Genomic DNA, 24,888 nt, shown 5'->3' with positions numbered 1-24,888 from the left:
GAACAGGGAGGGGGGGAGAGAGGGAGAGGTGGGGAGAGAGACAGAGTTAGAGGGTGGACCTGAACTCGGTGAGCAGGCGGGTCGGACGGGGCCTGCGATCAACGGAGGAATTTCAGGTTTCCCAGAGGGAGTAATGAGAGAGAGAGAGAGAGAGAGAGAGAGAGAGAGAGAGAGAGAGAGAGAGAGAGAGAGAGAGAGAGAGAGAGAGAGAGAGAGAGAGAGAGAGAGAGAGAGGATAGCTGGCGGTCGTGGGGCGGCTTCGTTCGGAGTTTTTAAATGGCGTCTTTGAGGCAAGAGGCAGGCGCCACCAGCCGTTATGGTTGCTGGCCAGCAGGAGGCGACATAATGAGTGAGGGGGGGGGGGGTGTACGATTTTATTTAAAAATGGGTACATAAAAAGAAAAAATGTTTTGAGGAGTGAAAAATCGGATGTAAAATGAATGAGCTAGCGACATGGAAAACATGACGGAGTGCTGGCGTAGCATGTGCTTACCTGAGGTTGTGGTGTTTAATAGCCTGATAATAGGCTGTTTAATAGGCTGTAGGGAGGAAGCTGTTCCTGAACCTGGACATTACAGTTTTCAGGCTCCTTTACCGTCTTCCTGATGGCAGGAGTGAAATGAGTGTGTGGCCAGGATGGTGTGGGTCTCTGATGATGCTGGCTGCCTTTTTGAGGCAGCGACTTCGATAAATCCCTTCGATGGTGGGGAGGTCAGAGCCGGCGATGGACTGGGCAGTGTTCACAACTTTTCACTCCTGGGCATTCAAGTTGCTGAACCAGGCCGTGATGTAACCAGTCAATGTGCTCTCTACTGTACACCTGTAGAAGTTTAAGAGAATCCTCTCTGACATACCGAATCTCCGTAAGCTTCTCAGGAAGTAGAGGCGTTGATGTGCTTTCTTTATAATTGCATCAGTGTGCTAGGTCCAGGAAAAATTTTCAGAAACATGAACGCCCAGGAATTTGAAGTTTTTGACTATCTCCTCCATATAAACAGGATGGTGGGTCCTCTACTGACATTGAGAGCCAGGTAATTGTGCTGGCACCATTTGGTCGATCAGTTGATCTCACATTTAACCATATAATATAACCATATAACAATTACAGCACGGAAACAGGCCATCTCGACCCCTCTAGTCCGTGCCGAACACATAATCTCCCCTAGTCCCATATACCTGCGCTCAGACCATAACCCTCCATTCCTTTCCCATCCATATAACTATCCAATTTATTTTTAAATGATAAAAACTATTTATACTCTGACTCATGTCATCACCATCTGTAATTCATCCAACTATGGTGGTGTCATCGGTGGATTTGAAGATAGAGTTCACACTGTGCCCGACTACACAGTCACGAGTATAGAGTGAGTAGAGCAGGGGGCTGAGCACACAGCCTTGAGGTGCTCCCGTACTGATTGTTAATGAGGAAGAGTATTTCTGCCAATTCAAACAGACTGTGGTCTGTGGATGAGGACGTCGAGGATCCAATTGCAGAGGGATGCGCAGAGACCCAGTGCCGTGAACTTGGTAACCAGCTTGGAGGAGACAGAGCTGTAGTCTATAAACAACAGCCTGACGTATGTGTTTTTATTGTCCAAGTGGTCCAGTGCAGAGTGGAGAGCCAGTGAAATGGCATTCTTCGTTGACATGTTGTGGTGGTAGTTAAATTGTAGTGGTCGAGGTTCTTGTTGAGGTAGGAGTTGGTATGAACCATAACCAACCTCTCAAAGCATTACATCACTATGGACGTTAGTGCCACTGGTCGATAGTCGTTGAGGTGCGTCACCTTATTATTGATGCTCTCTTAAAGCAGGCGGGAACCTCAGTAATGTCCACAAAAACTCCAGCCAGTTGGTCTGCATAGGTTTTGAGAACTCGACCGGACATACCATCAGGTATACAGGTGATTCAAGGGAAACTGGCAGCAAAATCCATTTGAGACAAATAATCGGAGCAGCCCTGAGGTATTGAGTGGCAACAGATTTTTGAGGACTAATGGCAAAGTCATGCTCTGACTTCTTACTTTGTTGCATTGAGCTGCCCACCATTCAGTTAGATTGCAGTAGATCTACAGTTTACCTCCATTTATCCATCTTTGGTTCATTAACTCAAATTCCTTATTGAACAAAAATCCACCCACCCGGGTCTAGAATGCAGCCAATGTCTATAACATAATGGATGGTAATTCCAGAATGCCATTAGTGTTTCGTGAGAAAATTATATCCTCATTGGTTTAGTTCTGACCTCAAGATTATGTCCATTTGTTCAAAGAAGATTGTTTCTCTTTACCTACACTGTTGGCTCGTATTATGACCATCACAATCACAGTTTCTATCATTCACGAGAATATTAGTTCATGTTAGTTCATAAACTGTACTGAAAGGGTCCTTACATCTCTTCTTTTGAATTAGTTCGGTGTTGTCAATGAATGAATTAAAATAATTGTTCAGAAATAACTTAGGTTCTCAGAAGTTTTACATGCAGTAGTTGGACTAATGCGTTAGGAATCCAGCAAGCAGTCTCCTGAACAATGTAGTCTGGGTCTAACTGACCATCAAACTGATACATTGTCAGACTCAGGCTGTTAAGAAAATGACTCTAAATTACAAGGTCAAAGTAAAATGAAATACTTAAACTGGGAAAGGCCTGTAAATGTTCTTACTTTATCATTACAACAATCTCTCTGCTACTTTGTCCATTGGGCTCCTCACCTGACCAGGTATTACACACATACCAATTAGCAGCTGGAATGGGCACTTGAAGGTCACCGCTGATGTGATTGCAACCTCCTCCACGTTCCCATCTCCATGCAATAAACATTCAGTCCTTGCTAGCAAAACATATGTTTGCCTCTTCCTCAAAAACAGGCAAAGAGTGCTGCTCCCACCCTTTCCAGACTTGTGAACCTTTCAGTAAAACAAAATAACTCCATCTCCGACATAAACAGTAACATATAGTTCTGGATTCTCCCACGTGGAAACATCTGTAGCTGCAGGTAGTGCAGATACAGTATCTCACAGCTTAAACATAGAAACATAGAAAACAGGTGGTGTATGCCATTCGGCCCTTCGAGCCAGCATTGCCATTCAATATGATAATGGTGATCATCCCGTAACCCGTTACGGCTTTTTCCCCATATCCCTTGATTCCGTTAACCCTAAGAGCTAAATCTAACTCTCTCTTGAAAATATCCAGTGAACTGGTCTTCACTGCCTTCTGTGGCAGCGAATTTCACAGATTCACAACTCTCTGGGTGAAAATGTTTTTCCTCAGCATCAGCTTCCTGGGGTTCTATTCTGACCTTTGATGCTTTCTGTGTGGAGTTTGCATGTACCCCCTGTGACCGTGGGTGTAACGTTCCCTCTCGGGCCCCATGGCTAGGCTGCTGCTAATTAGCAGCTGTGAACAACCCCTGTCAGAGGGGGAGTGTGGTGGTGCAGTGTTAATGGGCATGTGTGAGGGAAGAGATTACTTGGAAATCAGCATGGGAACAGCATTGGGTGGTTTCTCTGGAAACAGGCATGGACACAGGTGGAAAAATGGACCACCTGTGTGGGAAGGAACTGCAGATGCCTGTATACACCGAAAATAGATACAAACTGCTGGAGTAACTCAGCGAGACAGACAACATCACTGGAGAGAAGGAATGGGTGACATTTCGGGTCGAGACCCTTCTTCAGACCTTCTGAGTTGCATAGAAATATGAAAGTGAGAAATCCTCTCCACACCTCTCAGAATCTCGCATGATTAATATTAGGTTCAAAAGTGGAACAGGAAAACAACATGGATTCCTGTTGTCTTTTCACATTGTAACAAAGCCCTTCACAAGAATTATTGTTCACTGTTTGACACAAAGAACTTAAGGAGCTATTACAAATTAAAACAGAGAACACCAGAGTTACATATCAAGGCAGTGAGCCGCAGCCAGACCATTGGTTATTGATTGCAGCGATGTTCTAGATCATTCACTGGGTCATAGAATCATACAGTGTGGAAACAGGCCCAACAGTGGCGCAGCGGTAGAGTTGCTGCCTTACAGAGACTCGGGTCCGATCCTGACTCTGGGGAGCTGTCTGTATGGAGTTTGTACCTTCTCCCCTGTGACCTGTGTGGGTGTTCTCCGGGTGCTCCGGCCTCCTTCCACACTCCAAATGTAAATAGCTCGTTCTAAGCTTCCCCCCAGTCTAGTTCAGTCAATAAAATACTGAATCAAGCACTTGAGCAACTGAACTTTATTTTGGATAACACAACAACAAATCCCCCTATACGATACCTAACCACCACCGGTTCGATCCTTGTATCTGCTTGGCCAAGCCCTTCAGCCTCGTGCAAGGAGAGACACTCCAAAAGGTCACGCAGTCCCAAGCGCTCTTCCAGAAGATCGACAAAGGGGGGCTGCCTTTTATAGGTCCCCGAACCTTGAGGGGCCGAACTACATGGAGGTGGTCTCTGTACAATCCAATCAAACATGTTGGTTACATCAGTACATGATTGACAGTTCCCCAACCCAATAACATAGTAACTAATTCATGTATCTGGTAAGGCTTCGAGAAGGAAGCTAATATAGATGAATAAAGCAACATGTGCCTTGGGATTCAATCAACCCAGACATTTCAACCAATCAACAGCTAACAGGGTAACTGTCTTGCAACATTATTTACAATAAGTACACTTAGTTTACATTAATCCAATTAACTTTATGCATTTCACACTTCATTGTAAGAACTCTGCAGATGTCCCATTCTTTCTCTGCAGCACTGATCTGGGCCACAGACTTGCTGGCACCATTCAGCAGCTTGTCTCAGTTCTGCAGAGGCACATTAAAAACCCTATCCCACGGTACGAGTTCATTCCAAGAGCTCTCCCGAGTTTGCCCTGATTCGAACTCGGAGATTTACGGTAATGTAGCAATGTTACAAAATTTTGAGATTTTAAAAATCACGTCTGTAATTTATCCCATCAGATAAAGCATAAAAAGAAGTTTAATTTGTCACCTAATTCACTTTCATATCTTCAGTATTAAAAAAGTTATGGCCATTTTCACTCGGACATTAGCATCTTGTTCCCTATTGCTTTTCCATTGACTTAACACAAAAGCTGTGATCGAGGACAGTCAAATGGCCATAACGTTCTTAAAAATCAAGAGAACTAAAATAAATTTTCAGTTATTATAGATTGAAGCATTCTGAAACAAATATGAAACAATCTTACTTAGATGACTTGAAATTACCTAATTGTAGCTAATTACAAAGTTCAATTACTAGATCTAAACATCTATCAATTTCTTAAGAATAGATTAACATTTTTAAATAGCCTAAGTGTCCAAATAACATTCACACAAGAATTCACAATATAACATAATTTTTAAATCTCATTGTCATGGGTTTATATGCCAAATGGAAGGAATTTAATGTTTAATACCTGTAAATTAATGGCCATTTAAATCAACTTGCAAGTGGGTTTTTCTGGAACGGGACCATTTGGAACGTTGCGGTTTGCAGTGATTTAGACCCCCATATCGGCATGAAAAACACTGCTGGTTGGTATGGGGACTAAATCATCGTTTTGCAACTTAAAATGTGAACTAAAGACATCTTAACGACCACTTCTATACATAAAAACAAACAGCTTTCTTTTACCTGTCACCTACATGAAATCCGTCTCCATTGTCTGCGTTGACGGCTTTAGAAGCTGATTTTAAAATGACTCCAGCACTGAACGAGTCGGGCGATTTAAAAAAAATACACAGAACGCCCGTCGGAACGATTCTTCAGCAAAAGGTTGCACTCCAACCAAATATAATCCAGGATAAGGTAGGAAAAAAAACTCGTTTTAACCCCGCCCCCCCCCCCCCTCCCCTCATAGGCGCCAAAATTGCGCAGACGGCCAGTGGCAGAATTGCAGCGCCACTGAAGGTAAGTATTGTAACATACCTAGGTAATGGCCACTCGTCGGTACTCGGGGCTCTCGTGGACATTATTCAACATGTTGAAAAATCTTCACGAGTCTTCCCGTGCTTACCTGCCATTAACGAGTCTTCCCGAGTACCTGGCGTTAGTGTTACGAGCCGCTAAGAGACGTCCCCGAGCTCCGACGTACCCACTACGTTCATTCGCCGTGCTTACCCCGAGTTTGATTTGTTTTAACTCGGGAGAGCTCTTGGAATGAATTTGTACCATGAGACAGGGCTATTAGTGTGTGTAGGATAGCGTTAGTGTATGTGTATTGCTGGTCGCCATGGAGTAGGTGGGCCAACGGGGCCGTTTCCATGCTGTATTTCTAAACTAAATTAAACTAAACTAACCTTGCCCACACTGACCAACTTGTCGTGCCACATTCAAGGATCTATGTACCTGCATTCCTAGATCCCTCTGCTCTCTAACACAACTCAGACCCTGCCATTCACAGTGTAGGTCCTGTCCATGTTAGCCTTAGCAAGATGCAACACCTCACATTTCTCTGTGTTAAATCCCATCAACCATTCCTCAGCCCACATACCCAGCCATTCAAGATCCTGCTACAATTTCTGACAATGATCTGTAATACCACCCAATTCTGAGGACGAGAAGGAAGCAGAGATGTTTGGGAAAGGATCTCTTGGCAGCAAACTTCACTTCCACAGATTATGGAGAAACTAAATTGTGGGGTGATTGTGAGACTAGGATGGCAGCACAGTAATCGCGATGGGTCTCAGGGCTGGGCAGTCCTTTGGGTTGAGCATATTTTGTGCCAATAGACCGTGGCCCCATCTCCACCATGTCAGTGTGAGTGGGCAGTGCAGCCACAAGCGGCAGCCTGTAGCCTCCCTCCCTCCCTCCCCTGTACAGCCACCCGCTGCCATGGTGGGGAAACACAATGAGAGCAGTTGGCCATTCCACCCTGGGCCATTTCTATCACAGATTTATGTCTCTCTCCTTCCATTTTCCACATTTAAACATTTGTTAACTTTCCCTTCAGATAGTATTTTCTTTTGCCACTGTTTGGATGACTGGACTTGTTTCACCTCTGGCTCAGTGCAACCACTTGCTCCATAGAATCATAGAGTGAAACATTGTGGAAACAGACCATTCGACCCAACTTGTCCAAACCGCCAACATGCCCCATCTACACTAGTCCCACCTGCCTGCGTTTGGCCCATATCCCTCTGAACGTGTCCTATCCATGTACCTGTCCAACTGTTTCTTCAACGTTGGGATAGTGCCAGCCTCAACTACCTCCTCTGGCAGCTTGTTCCATACACCCACCCACCATACACCCTGCAGGTTTCTTCTAGTTTGTAGTTTCATGGATTGCTGTGGACTGCCCTGGTGTGTGGGTGGATTAATGTAGAATGGATGTAAATTGAGTATTTGTTGGTTGACACAGATTTGATTGGTCCGAAATGCATATATTCATGCTGTATCTCAATGTGTCTATAGGGGCGGCATGGAGGCGCAGCGGTAGAATTGCTGCCTTACAGCGCCAGAGACCCAGGTTCCATCCTGACTACTGTCTGTACGGAGTTTGTACGTTCTCCCCGTGACCTGCGCGGGTTTTCCCCAGCTGCTCCTGTTTCCTTCTGCGCTGTATCTCTAAACTAAACTAAACTAAAAAATGAATGTGTAATGAATGTTTGATGGGTTTATACAGATTTGATTGGCCAAAGGAACTCATTCCGTGCTGTTTCTCAATACCTCTTCGGTGTCAGAGGTTACGGGGAGAAGGCAGGAGAATGGGGTTAGGAGGGAGAGATAGATCAGCTATGATTGAATGGTGGAATCGACTTGATGGCCCGAATGGCCTGATTCTGCTCCTATCACATGACCGGATGACCTTTCCAAAGCCAGACCATTGGGACACTAGAACACAGAATCTGAATTGATGCCTTTTGGAACTTTCTGGAAGGTAAATGTAGGCCTTTATGCAGAAATCCTTTATTCTCAATATAAATCAAAATTACCTTTGATGATTTGGCTAATTAGAATTCTTCATATTTTAATCCCTTCAATCTGATATTGTTTTAATCATAGATCATAGAACATAAAACAGTACAGTACAGGAACAGAGGGGGGTGGGGGTGGGGAGGGGAGTCATTCTACCACATGGCTGAAAGGGGAGGAGTTACAGGGAAGAAGCATCTTGGTGGAACCAGCCTGTTGCAGAAGGTGCTCCTCAGGTTGACCAGTGTGCCATGGAGGGTGGGGGTGAGCTGTATTGTCCAGGATGCTCCGCAGTTTGAGGAGCAACTTCCCCTCCAAGACCAACCTCCCGTCAATCCAACTCTGCCCCTAGGACGGAGCCAGCCTGTCTAATGAGTTTGTTAATCCTATTGGCGTCCGCAGCCTTCGCCCTGCTGCCCCAGTACACGGCAGCGAAGAAGATGCCACTGGCTACCACCGATTGATAGAACATCTGCAGCATCTTACTGCAGACTTTGAAGGAGCGGAGCCTTCTCAATAAGTACAGCCGGCTCCGTCCCTTCTTGTACAGGGCCTCAGCGTTCCTGGACCAGTCCAGTTTACTGTCCAGGCACACGCCAATGTATTTGTACTCCCTTGTAAACTGCACATCCACACCATTGATGGAGATGGGGCAGGGGCTTTCCTCTCCTCCTAAAGTCCAACACCAACTCCCTAGTCTTGTCGCAGTAGGTGATTCAGCCCACACCACTCAACAAAGACGTTGACTACACCTCTGTATTCAGCTTCCCTCTCCTCACTGGTGCAGCCCACAATTACAGAGTCATCTGAAAACTTCTGCAGGTGGCAGGAGAGTAGGTGTAGATAGTGAACAGGAAGGGAGAGAGGACCTTCCCTTGTGGGGCCCCTGTGTTGCTCACCACCATGTCCAAGACACAGTTCTGTGCCTGACATGAAAGCACTGGAGAGTAAAAAAAATGACTCTCACAATGTTTCCCGGCTTATCCAGGTGAGCATAGGAACGATGGAGCAGGTAGATGATGGCGTCCTCAACCCCCATCTTTGTTTGGAAAGCAAACTGTAGGGGTGCAGGTAGGGTTTAACCAGGGGTCGCAGGTGAGTCAGCACCAGCCTCTCCAGGGACTTCAGCCAATTAGCAATTGGCAATTCAAGTCAATTAGCGTACAAATCTATACGTCTTTGGAGGGTGGAAGGAAACCGAAGACCTTCTAGAAAACCTATGTGGTCACGGGGAAAACTCTGTACAGACAGCACCCGTAGTCAGGATCGAACCCGGGACTCTGGTGCTGTGAGGCAGCAACTCTACCGCTGCGCCACCATCCCGCCCTATCATATGCACAAACATTGTGAGGTACAGGCGCATTGGGAAGTCCTGCCTTCCCCACAAGCCTCTACCTCACTGGAAGATAATTCCCAGCAGAGTTCACGGGACCGGCTCACATCTTTCCCTGGTTAATTGAATTTGTTCTGAGTGCTCGATATTCCGGCTCCCTCTGATCCCAGGCTTGTAACGTGCAGCTGCCAGCACGCAGGGAGCTCACGGAGGGTTACACACGATGATTAATGACATGTGGAGCCCACAATGATCCATTGTTGGCTTTGGAGAAGGTGATAATGAGTGACACAAACAGTGAAACTCAGCAGGACGACAGTGAAACTAGTGCGATGACTAGGGTGGGGGAGGGACGGAGAAAGAGGGGGTGCAAGGGTTACTTGAAGTTAGAGAAATCAATATCCATACCGCTGGGGTGTAAGCTGCCCAAGCGAGATATGAGGTGATGTTCCTCCAGTTTGCATTTGCCCTCACTCTGACAGTGGAGGAGGCCCAGGGCAGAAAGGTCAGTGTGGTTAGTGTAACTGCGCTAAATGGTGGCGGTGACAAGAAGCAAGAGGAGCGCAGTAATGGGCTTCTTGTGGTAAACAGACTTGTCGGGGAAACAGGTTGTATCAGCATCAAAGTAACAAAGATGCGCGGACAGAAGTTCGGCTTGACGTTAACCTGATGGAGCCATCGGCCCTTTGATGTGGACGCTTTGACTTTAGAAAGATAATTGTTGTCAAATTACAGAGGAGCTGTCCAGCTGCAGACAGCTTCCCCGTGTAGCCCTTCAATTGTCCCTCCGCACACACACACACACACACACAAACACACACACACACATCAATGGTGAACGGCCAGACACTCCATCTGGCAGCCGCTGCCCAGCCTAGTGTGCTGGGGAGTGAGACACACACGACAGGGAAGTGGCAGCTTCAGTCTTCAGTTTCAGCTCAGTTTATTGTCACGTGTACAGAGGTACAGTGAAAAGCTTTTGTTGCGTGCTAACCAGTCAGCGGAAAGACAATACATGATTACAATCGAGCCACTTACAGCTACGGATACGGGATAAGGGAATAATGTAAACATTATGTGCCAGGTAAAGCCAGCAAGGTCCGATCAAGGATAACTCGAGGGTCTCCAATGAGGTAGATTGTTGTTCAGCACTGCTCTCTGGTTGTGGTGGGGTGGTTCAGTTGGCTGATGACAGCTGGGAAGAAACTGTCCCTGAATCTGGAGGTGTGTGTTTTCACACTTCTACTTCTTGCCTGATGGGAGAGGGGAGAAGAGGGAATGGCCAGGGCAGGACTGGTCCTTTGTTATGTGACTGGCCTTGCCAAGGCAGCGTCTGGTATAAATGGAAGGGAGGTTGGTTTGTGTGATGGTCTGGGCTGCGTCCACAATTCTTTGTAATGTCTTGCAGTCTTGATGGAGCTGTTCCCAAACCAAGCTGTGATGCTTCCTGATAAAATGCTTTCTACGCTGCATCTGCAGACTGTTTTGAATAGGGACAGGTCTGGATGTTGGGGGAAGGGACTTGATTGGGGCAAGGCAGATTACAATGTCATTAGGCAGGAGCTAGGGAGGGTAGATTGGGGAGAAGTTGTTACTGGGCATGTCCACAGATGACATGTGAGAGTCATTTACAGGCCAGCTGATCCAAGTGCAGGATCGGCATGTTCCTGTAAGGAGGGAGGATACAGACAGCAAGGTAACAGAGCCATGGATGACCAACGAGGTTGTAAACTTGTTCAGGAAACAAACGGAAGGATACGTCAGGTTTAAGAAGGTGACATCACACGGGGTTTATGAGGATTACAAAGCGAGTAGGAAAGTGGGCAATTAGCAGGGCCTTGAAATGTGTTTGATGAGGTGGATTAAGGGAAATCCCGTGGGTTTTTATATGTCCATATGTACAAGAGAGTGACCAGGAAGAAGGTAGGACCATTATAGGGTAAAGGAGGAAAGCTATGCTTGGGGTCAGAGGATGTAAGTGAGGTGTTAAACGAGTACTTTCCATCTGTATTCCACAAGGAGAAGGACTTGAAGGACAGCGAGATCAGAGTGGAGAATAGAAATATACTAGGGCTGCTTGAGATCGAGAACCAGGTGGTGCTGAGGCTCTTGAAAAACAGTAAGGTGGATAAGTCCCTTGGGCCTGATGGGATCTTCCTTGACAGGTAAACTAAACTAAACTAAACAAAACTAAACTAAACTAAACTCCTTCCACAGCTGAGGGCTCTACCCCATATGGTCAAACCCAAGCTCCCTGTGTGAACATACACACGCACACACACACATGCACGCACACGCACGCACACACACGCACACACACGCATACACACGCACACACACACGTCCGCACACGCACGCACACACACGCACACACACGCATACACACGCACGCACACACGTACGCACACACGTACGCACACGTCCGCACACACACACGCACACACACACGCATGCACACACATGCACACGTACACACATGCACGCACGCACACATGCACACGCACGCACGCACACACGCAAACACGCACACACACACACCCACAGCCACACACACAGGCTCACACATACACACACACATGCACACACACACACACACACACACACACACACACACACACACACACACACACACACACACACACACACACACACACACACACACACACACAAGTTCACATGCACACGCACACAGATACACATGAAACGCACACACCCGCACACACGCACACACACACGCACACACACACAGACACACGCACAGGCACACATGCATACACACACACACACACACACAAGCTCACACACGCACACATGCACACGCACACACACACACATGAAAAACACACACACATGCACGCACACACACAAGCACATACGCATATGCACACACAAACACGCACACACACACACACGCACGCACACACACACATGCACACACACACACGTGCACAGACACAGACAAACACACACATACATACACACACGCATCCGCTCACACACACACAATCTCACACGCACACACATGCACACGCACACAAACATGAAAAAAACACACACGCACGCACACACACAAGCACACAAGCATACACACACACAAACACACGCACACACACACGCGCACACACACAGACACGCGCACTCACACAAAAATGCACACACACAAAAATACACACGCACACGCGCATACAAACAAGCACATTCGTGCACACGCACACGTGCACACATTCACGCACACACAAACGCACACATGCGTTCACACATATGCCCACAAACACACACAAGTACACACATGCACACACACCCACACACGTACACACCCACACATGTACTCACACACACGCACACACTCACACACACACACATGCACACACACGCACACACATGCACATACAAGTGCACACACACACACATACACATGCGCATGTACACACACACTTGCACACGCACACGCACACACACACACAAACACACACACACATGCACAGACATACGCACATATACATACACACACGCACACACACTTGCACACACACGCTCACACACTTGCACACACACACGCACGTATACTCACGCATGCACGCACGCACACACACACATGCACGCACACACACGCACACACACATGCGCGCGCACACACATGCGCGCACACAGACACACACACACACATACATACACATGCACACACGCACGCACACACAGAGAGAGACACACACACATGCATGCACACACACACACTAACACACACACATGCACACACACACTCACACACACACATGCACACACAAACACACACGTGCACACACACACACACACATGCACGCACACACATGCACACACACACACACTAACACACACATGCACACACACACACACACACTCACACACACACACACACACATGCACACACATACACACACAGACACAAGCACATGCTCACATAGACGCGCATACACACAGACACACACACGCACACACACGTGCACACGCACACACACAAACACATACACGCACACACACGCACACACACACGCACACACTCACACACACACGCTCGCGCGCACACACACACATCTGTCTATCTCTCTATCTCCCTATCTGTCTATGACGTCAGGGACAGTATAAAAATTATAGCGAAGAAGTACAACGTAGCAAAGATGAGCGGGAAGCAAGAGGATTGGGTAATGTTTAAAGAACTACAGAAAATAATCAAAAAGACAATACGGGGAGAAAATATAAGCTTGCCAAGAATATAACGCAGGATAGTAAAAGCTTCGTTATGTATGTGAAGAGGAAAAAATTAGTTAAGACCAAAGTTGGACCATTGAAGACCGAAAAAGGTGAATTTATTATGGGGAACAAGGAAATGGCAGATGAGTTGAACAGGTACTTTGGATCTGTCTTCACTAAGGAGGACACAAACAATCTTCCTGATATAGTAGTGGCCAGAGGATCTGGGGTGATGGAGGAGCTGAAGGAAATCCACATTAGGCAGGAAATGGTGTTGGATAGACTGATGGGACTGAAGGCTGATAAATCCCCAGGGCCTGACGATCTGCATCCCAGGGTACTTAAGGAAGTGGCTCTAGAAATTGTGGATGCATTGGTGATAATATTCCAATATTCTATAGACTCAGGATCAGTGTGGATTGAAGGGAGGCTAATGTTATCCCACTTTTTAAGAAAGGCGGGAGAGAGAAAATAGGGAATTATAGACCAGTTAGCCTGACAACAGTGGTGGGGAAGATGCTGGAGTTAATTATAAAAGATGAGATAGCCGCACATTTGGATAGCAGTAACAGGATTGGTCCGAGTCTGCATGGATTTACGAAGGGGAAATCATGCTTGACTAATCTTCTGGAATTTTTTGAAGATGTAACTAGGAAAATGGACAAGGGAAAGTCAGTGGATGTAGTGTACCTGGACTTTCAGAAAACAATTGATAAGGTCCCACATAGGAGGTTAGTGGGAAAAATTAAGGCACATGGTATTGGGGGTAGAGTGCTGACATGGATAAAGAAGTGGTTGGCAGACAGGAAACAAAGAGTAGGGCAGGCAGGCAGTGTAGGGCAGGCAGGCATTTCAGAATGGCAGGCAGTGACTAGTGCGGTACCGCAAGGCTCGGTGCTGGGACCGCAGCTATTTACAATATACTTTAATGATTTGGATGAAGGGATGCAAAGTAACATTAGCAAATTTTCAGATGACACAAAGCAGGGTGGCAGTGTGAACTGTGAGGGGGATGCTATGAGAATGCAGGGTGACTTGGACAGGTTGGGGGATAGGGCAGATGCATGCCAGATGAAGTTTAATGTGGATAAATGTGAGGTTATGCACTTTGGTAGCAAAAACAGGAAGGCAGATTACTATCTAAATGGCGTCAAGTTGGGAAAAGGGGAAGTACAACGTGATTTGGGGGTCCTTGTACATCAGTCTATGAAAGTAAGCATGCAGGTACAGCAGGCAGTGAAGAAAGCGAATGGCATGTTGGCCTTGAAAACAAGCGGAATCGAATATAGGAGCAAAGAGGTCCTTCTGTAGTTGTACAGAGCTCTAGTGAGACCACACCTGAAGTATTGTGTTCAGTTTTGGTTTCCTAATTTGAGGAAGGACATTCTTGCTATTGAGGGAGTACAGCTGGTTACAAGGTTAATTCCTGGGATGGTGGGACTGTCACATGCTGAGAGAATGGAGCAGCTGATATTTTGGCTTTTTTAAAGCGATGCTCAATGTACCCTCCAATAATGGTGGCCACTTTGAGTAAATGCAATTTAGGGGAAGCGTGATGAAATCCAACGCCTCATGACTACCTGTCTTGGAGATTTTTGAAAAGAACAGGTAGTAAGCTGGCCATCAGTTGAGACTGAAAAGCCATCTAGTGAGACCACACCTGGAGTATTGTGTGCAGTTTTGATCCCCTAATTTGAGGAAGGACATTCTTGCTATTGAGGGAGTGCAGCGTAGGTTTACAAGGTTAATTCCCGGGATGGCGGTGCTGTCATATGCTGGGAGAATGGAGCAGCTGGGCTTGTACACTCTGGAGTTTAGTAGGATGAGAGGTGATCTCATTGAAACATATAGAATTGTTAAGGGTTTCGACACGCTAAAGGCAGGAAACATGTCCCGATGTTGGGTGAGTGCAGAACTAGGGGCCACAGTTTAAGAATAAGGAGTAAGTCATTTAGAACGGAGACGAGGAAACACTTTTTCTCACAGAGTGTGGTGAGTCTGTGGAATTCTCTGCATCAGAGGGTGGTGGAGACGGGTTCTCTGGATGCTTTCAAGAGAGAGCTAGATAGGGCTCTTAAAAATAGCGGAGTCAGGGGATATGGGGAGAAGGCAGGAACGAGGTACTGATTGTGGATGATCAGACATGATCATATTGAATGGCTCGAAGGGCCGAATGGCCTACTCCTGCACCTATTGTCTATTGTCTATTGTCTATTGTCTGTCTGTACAACTATCTATCTATCTATCTACACATTACTAAAACTCTGATCTTGTGCTTCCAGTTTGTGCGTTTTTTTCTGTTTGCGCACAAACGGTACGATATTGCTACGATTTTTGGCCAAGTTATTTACCGTTCTCCTGTGCTGCTCGTGCAACAAGTTTTGTTCTGATCGGTGCTCTATTGTATCATTTATCGAGGTTTAAAAATCTTAAAAACTGCGCCTGTGCAGATTCCTTAAGACAGCACCATGCAGATTGGTCTCTTCTCCTGTCAGTCAATGCCACGGCCAGGATGGCGCCGCCTCTTCCTTCCCCAAAGCTTCAGTGGAGGCCCTGGTCACGTCTCTCTCCCCCTCATCACTCACCCCTCTCCCCCGCCCGCCGTCTGTGGCAATGGCGGTCCCGTCTACCCGTCCCCCCGGGTCCATCTCCTCCACTGCCGCCTTTGTGGTAACTCACCCTCACGGCCTTCTTGGAGGAGATCTTCTCCACCAGCTCATCGAAACGCACACACACACACACACACACACGATGCAAACTGGTCCAGTCGTCAAATCAACGGGACCAAAATTACAGCTAACAATGACCTGCGGAGGAAGGAACTGCACCACTGCCTCCAATGTACCACCTCTGGCTTTGCTCACCTGATGGTCAGATTGGGTCGGTGGGTCGAGCTGTATCATGAAACTCTAAACTCAAAGCTCAGCCCTCAATGCTAGTAGCAGTGATCTCTGGCCTTGTTTATGTGTAGGTGGTACAGACGATAAATACAAAGTGCTGGAGTAACTCAGTGGGTCAGGCAGCATCTCTGGATAAAAAGGACAGTCTGAAGAAGTGTTCCACCCAAAACGTGCCTCTCGTTTAGTTTAGTTTAAAGATACAGCGTGAAAACAGGTCCTTTGGCCCACCGAGTCCGCACCACCAGTGATCCCCACATATAAACACTATCCTACACCCACCGGGGACACTTTGACGTACACCAAGCCAATTAACCTGCAAACCTGTACGTTTGTGGAGTATGGGAGGAAACTGAAGATCTCGGAGAAAACCCACATGGTAACAGGAAGAACGTACAAAGTCCACATAGACAGTTGGGATCGAACCTGGGTCCTTGGTGGTGTGAGGCACCAACTCCACCGCTGCGCCACTGTGCTGTCCTTTTCTCTGGAGAAGCTGCCTGACCTGCTGGGTCACTCCAGCACTTTGTGTCTATCTTCAGTGGGAGGAAACCGAAGATCTCGGAGAAAACCCTCGTGATCACGGGGAGAACGTACAAACTCCGTAAAGACAGCACCCATAGTCAGGATCGAACCTGGGTCTCCGGTGCTGCAAGCGCTGTAAGGCAGCAACTCTACCGCTGTGCCACTGTGCCACCGTATCATGATGAAGGATATGCCACCTGGGTCTGCTCCAATCCTCTTTGTGATGTGAAATGTGGCCGCTGGCTTGTGGGAATTCCTGCCCCAAGGCCACTCAATCCAATGGGGAAATGTCTGGGATATCTGGGCCCGGCCACTCTGCATCTCTCTGATGGGGGCTCGTGGAGGGCGGGTTGGAGCAGTGGAAACAGCAGGAGACAATCCAACCTGTGGCAGAGCAGCCCAGACCATCACACAAACCAACCTCCATTCCATTGCCTCCATCTACACCTCACGCTGCCTCGGCAAGGCCAGCAGCATCATCAAGGACCAGTCTCACCTCGGCCACTTCCTCTTCTCCCCTGTCCCATCAGGCAAGAGTTACAGAATTCAGGGACAGTTTTTTACCAGCTGTTATCTGGTAACTGGATCATCCTATCACCAACTAGAGAGTTGTCCTGAGCTAGCATCTACCACATTGGAGACCCTCGCTCTATCTTTAATTGGGCTTTATCTTGCACTAAACGTTATTCCCTTTATCATGTATCTGTACACTGCGGGCTGCTCGATTGTAATCATGTATTGTCTCTCCGCTGACTGGTTAACGCTCAACAAAAAGCTTTTCACTGTACCTCGGCACACGTGACAATAAACTAAACTAAACAAAACATGAGGAACGTTGATAACCTCAGAACCCGCAGCTCCATCACCGAGGCAGTTCATCTTTGACACGAGCATGTGTGTGGGAGATTCATTCACAGATGTGTTTTACTGATGTTTCACAGTTACGTGCGTGCAGGACATTATTTACGAGTGTGTGTGTGCATGCATGAGCGTCAGAGATGGGCCTTTTGACACGAGCGGATTTCCCGGTGTGATGTTGATGGGATCGCCAGTGTTTGGTGCGGTTGCTGGTCTGTGTGTGATGGTGTATTTGGTCGAGAGGTTCACAGATGTGCTGACGTGAAGGCTTTGAATATGACCTCTTTGCTCCAGATGTGTGGCATCTGTTTCTCCATTTTCTCACATGTGTCCCTTTGTAAACCCGAGCGCTCTACCAGTTGAATCCAGTCCATCTGATGTCATCAAACTGCACCCACCGGCCAAAGCATAGAAACATGACCACATAGAAACATAGATGTAGGAGTAGGCCCTTTGGTCTTTCGAGCCAGCACCGCCATTCAATATGATCATGGCTGATCATCTAAAATCAGTACCCCGTTCCTACTTTTTCCCCATATCCCTTGATTCCGTTATTCCTAAGAGCTAAATCTAACTCTCTCTTAAAAGCATCCAGTGAATTGGCCTCCACTGCCTTCTGTGGCAGAGAATTCCACAGATTCTCTGGGTGAAAAAGGTTTTCCTCATTGCAGTCCAAAATGGCCTATCCCTTATTCTTAAACTGTAACCCCCTGGTTCTGGACTCCCCCAACATCGGGAATTTTTTTTCCTGCATCTAGCCAGTCCAGTTCTTTAAGATTTTTATATGTTTCTATAAGATTCCTTCTTATCCTTCCAAATTCCAGTGAATACAAGACCAGTCGACCCATTCTTTCATCATATGTCAGTCCCGCCATCCTGGGAATTAACCTGGTGAACCTACGCTGCACTCCTTCAATAGCAATAATGTCCTTCCTCAAATTAGGAGACCTAAATTGCACACAATATTCCAGTTGCGGTCTCACCAGAACCCTGTACAACTGCAGTAGGACCTCCTTGCTCCTCAAATCCTCTCGTAATGAAGGCCAACATTCCATTAGCTTTCTTAACTACTTATTGTACCTGCATGCTTACTTTCAGTGACTGATGTACAAGGACACCCAGGTCATGTTGCACCTCCCCTTTGGGAGGTATCAGCATGGGGGGATATTTTCACGTTGATCAAATGAAAGGAATGTTTATCCTGTGCTGTGCTGTGTGGATGGTGCTCACGCTGGGTGTAATATAGGCTGACATTTAACCATTAGTGCACAGCGGGAGGGAATGCAAGGTGCGTGCAGGTGTGGAATGCGTTTCCCCTGTCGCAGGCAGAGTTATGCATGAGTGCTGCTCTACTGTCCATGTGCGTGCATGTGGCAGTGATGACTGGGCTGCCTCCAGCATCCTGGAGGATGGAGATCACACACACTGGCGACTGTTGACTGATGGAATATGCTGCACCCTCTGTGGACAAGCATCTAGAGACGGGCTTTAATGGACCAACACATGCCATGCAATGTTCAGCTTGAAGAGTTCCTTGTAAGGCTGTAACCTTTTCTCTTTAAATAGGTGTAACTTTATTTAAAAACAATTTAAAGATTCACAATACCCTTAATGCTGATCCTTGGTTTTCTGCATTCAGATCCTGAGGGTTAGGAGTATGTAATTCTGTAAAAATTACACTGGGTTACATAAAAACATCGAAACATGGAAAATAGGTGCAGGAGTAGGCCATTCGATTCTTCGAGCCAGCACCGCCATTCAATATGATTATGGCTGATCATCTGAACTCAGTTCCTGCTTTTTCCCCATATCCCTTGATTCTGTTAGCCTTAAGAGCTATATCTTAAGGGCCTGTCCCACGAGCATGCGACCTGCATGCGGCAAGCGCGACCAAACCGGAAGCGGGGGCCGCGCGGGGGTCGAGTGAGTGACGTGAAGTTCGAGCGAAGTCCGACGGGCGTGCGCAGCATCAAGACGCTGCGTATGCCCGTCGAGGCGATGCGTACGGCGTCGTGGCGGCTGCGGGCTCGAACTTCACGTCACTAATTGGCTCGATATAAATGTAAATTGTCCCTAGTGTGCGCAGGATAGTGTTAATGTACGGGGATTGCTGGTCAGTGTGGACTCGGTGGGCCGAAGGGCCTGTTTCCACGTTGTATTTTATCATGTTATCCCTTGCCAAGTGAATATAACTGCACAAGTGCAGGAGAATATGTTTCTTTCCCCAGAAAGATTGGCTGGTGAGCAAATACAGGAAATGATGGGGAATTCACGAGGAAAATACAAATGACAGAGACAAATGGAAAGGATGTGGGAGAGAACCAAAGATGAAGGGAATTACAGCGAGGGAAGGATGTAGAGGGGGAAGAATGCTAGTGTGATGAACTAAGGATGAGAACCAGGGTGAGACACAGTGTGCTGCTGTAATACTTCCACAACCAATATAGTGCAGAGAGACAGCGCAGTGGTAGAGTTGCTGCCTTACAGCACCAGGGACCCGGGTTTGATCCCGACTATGGGTGCTGTTCGTACGGGAGTTTGTATGTTTTTCCCATGACCACGTGGGTTTTCTCCAGGGTACCCGGTTTCCTCCCACACTCCAAAGACGTGCATGCGTGTAGCCTAATTGGCTTGGTATAAATGTAAATTGTCCCTAGTGTGTGTAGGATAATGTTAGTGTGCGGGAATTGCTGGTCAGTGTGGACTCGGTGGGCCGAAGGGCCTGTTTCCACGCTGTATCTCTAAAACTAAACTAAACTGACGGGTCTAAACTAAACTAAATATCAGGGTCAGGCAGCATCTCTGGAGAAATGGATTAGGTGACGTTTTGGGTCGAGAACCTTCTTCAGACTGGGAGTCAGAGGAGGGGGAAACTGGAGGTATGAAAAGGTTCAGGACAAATCAGAGCCGGCACCGATGAACAAGGAAGGGTAGAGCCCACAATGGTCCATTGTTGGCTGTGGAAGAGGTGAGAATGAAGGGATATATGGATGAAAACAGTGGAACTGGCAGGACTACTAGGGTGGGGGAGGGGTGGGGAGAGAGGGAATGCAGAGGTGATGTCAGGGGAGTGGGCGGGACAGAGATAAAATGTAGTTGGAGACAGTAAGACTGGTCAGAAAACTGGGAAGGGGGAGGGAATTGTTATTCTTGCACCATTCAATCAGATTACCAATCTCTAGCCTGTGCTCTGACACTGTTACCTGGTGTTTGCCCAACATGGTGGTATTGTTGATGGGTTGGAGCTGTATCTGGGTACACACTCGTTGGTATGGAGTGAGTAGAGCAGGGGTTTTAACACAGCCTTGTGCTGATGGCCATCAAGGAGGAAGTGTTGCTGCCAATGGTAGTGGTTTGCCGTTGAGGAAGTCGAGTGTATAAAATCATGAGTGGAATAGATCGGGTAGATGTACAGAGTCTCTGACCAGAGTAGATGAATCGAGGACCAGAGGACATAGGTTTAAGGTGAAGGGGAAATGATTTAATTGTAATCTGAGGGGTAACCTTTTCACACAAAGGGTGGTGGGTGTATGGCTGCCAGAGGAGGTAACTGAGGCAGGGACTATCCCAACATTTAAGAAACAGTTAGACAGTTACATAGATAGGACAGGTTTGGAGGGATATGGGCCAAACGCGTGCAGATGGGACTAGTGTAGCTGGGACATGTTGGCCGATCTTGGCAAGTTGGACTCTATGATTCAGTTGCATAGAGATGAGCAGAGACCCAGTACCCAGAGTGTGATAAGTGGGATGATGGTGTTGTAGTCAATGAACAGCCTGATGTATGTGATTTTATTGTCCAAGTCTTCCAGTGCAGAGTGGAGAGCTAGTGAGATGGCATCCCCCATTGATTTATTGTGAATAGTGGTGGGTCCAGTTCTTGGTAAGGTAGGAGTTGATATGTGCCATAACCAACCTCTCAAAACCCTCCAACACCATAGAGTTACTACCACCAGTCATTGAGGCATGTCACCTTACACTTCTAGGCTTATGGATATATTTTTAAGAATATGGCCAGAGATACCATCTCTGTAAGTGGACAATAAACAATAAACAATGAGATAATCCAGTAGATAAAATGAACTTGTCCGAGAAATTCTATGAAAAGAGAGGAAAGCAATGAGAGACAAAAGTGGAAGCACGTAAACTGGTTGAAAGACAACCAGGGAGAGGATGTAAAAGAGTGAGTGGGTGAGTGGGTGGGTGGGTGGGTGGGTGAGTGAGTGAGTGAGTGAGTGAGTGAGTGAGTGAGTGAGTGAGTGAGTGAGTGAGTGAGTGAGTGAGTGAGTGAGTGAGTGAGTGAGTGAGTGAGTGAGTGAGTGAGTGAGGGGCAGCTCAGGAGGAAGAGAGCACAAGTACACAGAGAAATATAAACAGGACAGTGATGGGGCGCAGGATCTTCTGTCATTAACAGGTCACTTGATCTGCTGAGGACTGTAACCAGGTATCACCAAACCTGCAATTTTCTCCACACGGGCCCCCACAGCCTGTGGGCTGGAGAGGTAAAGCAGATTGGGTTTCTTTGCTGTTTAACAAAATATTCAAACAATGTTATTATTTCCAGACGATTATTGTACTATTTTGACTCTGTAGTGGTCATAAGGGAAATAACAGTAGGGGCCGATTCACGCTGACAGTGGCTAGACGTTGCAAACAGGTCCACCAGCAATCGGATGTAAACCATTGAGCCACACAGCACAGCAGCAGGCCCTTTGTCTGTACTTCTTCATCAAGCCCCATCTATGCTAGTCCCATCTACCTGCGTTTGGTCCATATCCTTCTCAACCTTTCCTATCCAATGTACCTGTCCAGATGTATTTTAAATGCTGGACTTTAGGGTGTAAGCTGGGAGTATGAACCTACCGGCAGATACAGCATAGAAACAGGCCCTTCAGCCCATCTCGCCAATGCAAACCAAGATGTAGTCAAACCTGTCACTGTCTCGTGCATTTTCTCACTATTTCCATCACATCATTCTCTTTCCAACATATCATTCTTCATAAAGAAGATAGGCAGCAAATGCTGGAGTAACTCAGCGGGACAGGCAGCCTCTCTGGAGAGAAGGATTAGATGACGTTGACTCCTCTCTCTTCATAAAACCTGCCCACATGTCTCTGGTTGTGCCTGACGTCAGAGTTTAGTCTTTTGACAAAACCTGTAATTTAAATTAATATTATTAATCGGACATTCAGTCACATTTATAAGCTATTCCAATAAAATAAAATAAATTAAAATTTGCCATAAAAAAGTTTAAAAACAGCAATATGATGAAGATGATCATGAAACAAGATTCAAGATTCAAGAGAGTTTATTGTCATGTGTCCCTGATAGGACAATGACATTCTTGCTTTGCTTCAGCACAACAGAATCTAGTAGGCATGAATACAGAACAGATCAGTGTGTCCATTTACCATTGTATAAATATATACACACATGAATAAATAAAACAGATAAAGTGCAAATAAACAGATAACGGGCTATTAATGTTCAGAGTTTTGTTTGAGTTGAGTTCAATAGCCTGATGGCTGTGGGGAAGGAGCTGTTTCTGAACCTGGACGTTGCAGACTTCAGGCTCCTGTACCTTCTACCTGAAGGTAGCGGGAAGATGAGTGTGTGGCCAGGATGGTGTGGGTCCTTGATGATGCTGCCAGCCTTTTTGAGGCAGTAAAACACGTTCCCCCCCCCCCCCCTGTCTACTGCAGGATCCCCCCCATGTTCTCAGCTGTCTGTGGCCCTCCCCACTCTCGACAGTCCCCCTCCCTCTCGATGGTCCTCCTTTGCTAGAATTAGTACAAACACTGGACTCCAAGAAAACCTGTTGAAATCTGGGACTCACTCACATGAGGCCCTGGTGGCATTTCTGAACATAATGCTGGACAATCCCAGCATTATGAGGTCTGGACCTGATTACAGGGTGAGAAGCCAGTCGACAGAGTCAGATAGAAAGTTAGAGAGACCGAGACACAGAGACTCAGTGACTCGAGAGATAATGAGAGGGAGAGCTGGACGCTGAGCAGAATGAGATAATGAAATAGATAGAGTCTATCATCCAGGGTAGGGGAATCAAGAACCAGAGGACATAAGTTTCAGGTGAGAGGAAAGACACAAAGTGCTGGAGTAATTCAACATGCTGGGTCAGGCAGCATTTCTGGAGCAAATAGATGGGTGAAGTTTTGGGTCAAGATCCTTCTTCAGACTAGCGCAGACAAGGGTTACTAGTGTAGATGAGGCATCTTGGTTGGCATTGGCGAGTTGGGCTGAATGGCCTGTTTCTATGCAGTATGACTCTATAACTGATGGAGTCAAAGAACCAGACAGAAACAGAGGGAAAGAAAGAATGCATTTTGTGGTCAGCCACAAATCTGGCTGAGTAAGAAACACTTTCTCTAGAGATTGCAGTGTGATCTCGGCTGATTGCTGGAGAACTGAGAGCAAACTGCATTGCCAGACCTGCCTCCGTACACACACAGCACTGTGCTAAGCCCATGCCAGCTCTCACAGCTGGATGGAACAGATCCCTTGTCATTAATCTGAACAGTTCTCTGTGGCGTTCAGGTCATCTGTGATCCTATAAATGAACATGAAGAAAGAGCATCTGCTTCTGTAAGAGAGGGGAATGGCCTGACTGCATTTGCTTGCAGTTGGTACTACAAGTTGTTGGTTGCTATAATGATGGAATGATTCCGATCTGCGTACATGTGTTGAGTTTATTCATCTCAGCAAGACGGACCATTGAGTTATATGTATTGTTCTGTAGAAGTACACTGGAGAATAGTGGAACTGACAGTGGCATTGAACCTGGAGACAGAACCAGGGCCCACAGTTTAAGAATACGGGGTAGACAAAAAATGCTGGAGAAACTCAGCGGGTGAGGCAGCATCTATGGAGAAAAGGCGTTGGTGACGTTTAGGGCCGAGACCCTTCTTCAGACTGCTGCCTCACTCACTGATTTTCTCCACCTTTTTTTACCTATTCTTGATTTTTCCAGCACCTACAGCTCCTTCTTAAACAAGAATAAGGGGTAGACCATTTAGAATGGAGATGAGGAGAAACTTTTTCACCCAGAGAGTTGTGAATCTGTGGAATTGGAGGCCAATTCTCTGGATGCTTTCAAGAGAGAGTTAGA

At 46.8% G+C, this 24,888-nt stretch overlaps 1 protein-coding gene and 1 long non-coding RNA gene across 2 annotated transcripts in view; one reads left to right on the top strand and one right to left on the bottom strand.

The window, feature by feature from the left end:
- Positions 1-24,888, top strand: part of megf6 (multiple EGF like domains 6) — a 611,064-nt gene that overhangs the window by 365,002 nt on the left and 221,174 nt on the right.
- On the bottom strand, positions 395-14,297 carry LOC116990295. The gene is made up of 3 exons (XR_004416515.1): positions 14,287-14,297; positions 8,650-8,651; positions 395-473 (listed from the first exon to the last, which is right to left on the bottom strand). It is a non-coding gene; the product is annotated as an uncharacterized LOC116990295 (long non-coding RNA).

This window comes from Amblyraja radiata, chromosome 31 (genome assembly GCF_010909765.2).
Source record: "Amblyraja radiata isolate CabotCenter1 chromosome 31, sAmbRad1.1.pri, whole genome shotgun sequence".
NCBI classification, from domain to species: Eukaryota; Metazoa; Chordata; class Chondrichthyes; order Rajiformes; family Rajidae; genus Amblyraja; species Amblyraja radiata.
The sequence above is the reverse complement of the archived record's forward strand: the minus strand, read 5'-3'. Positions and strand labels throughout refer to the sequence as shown.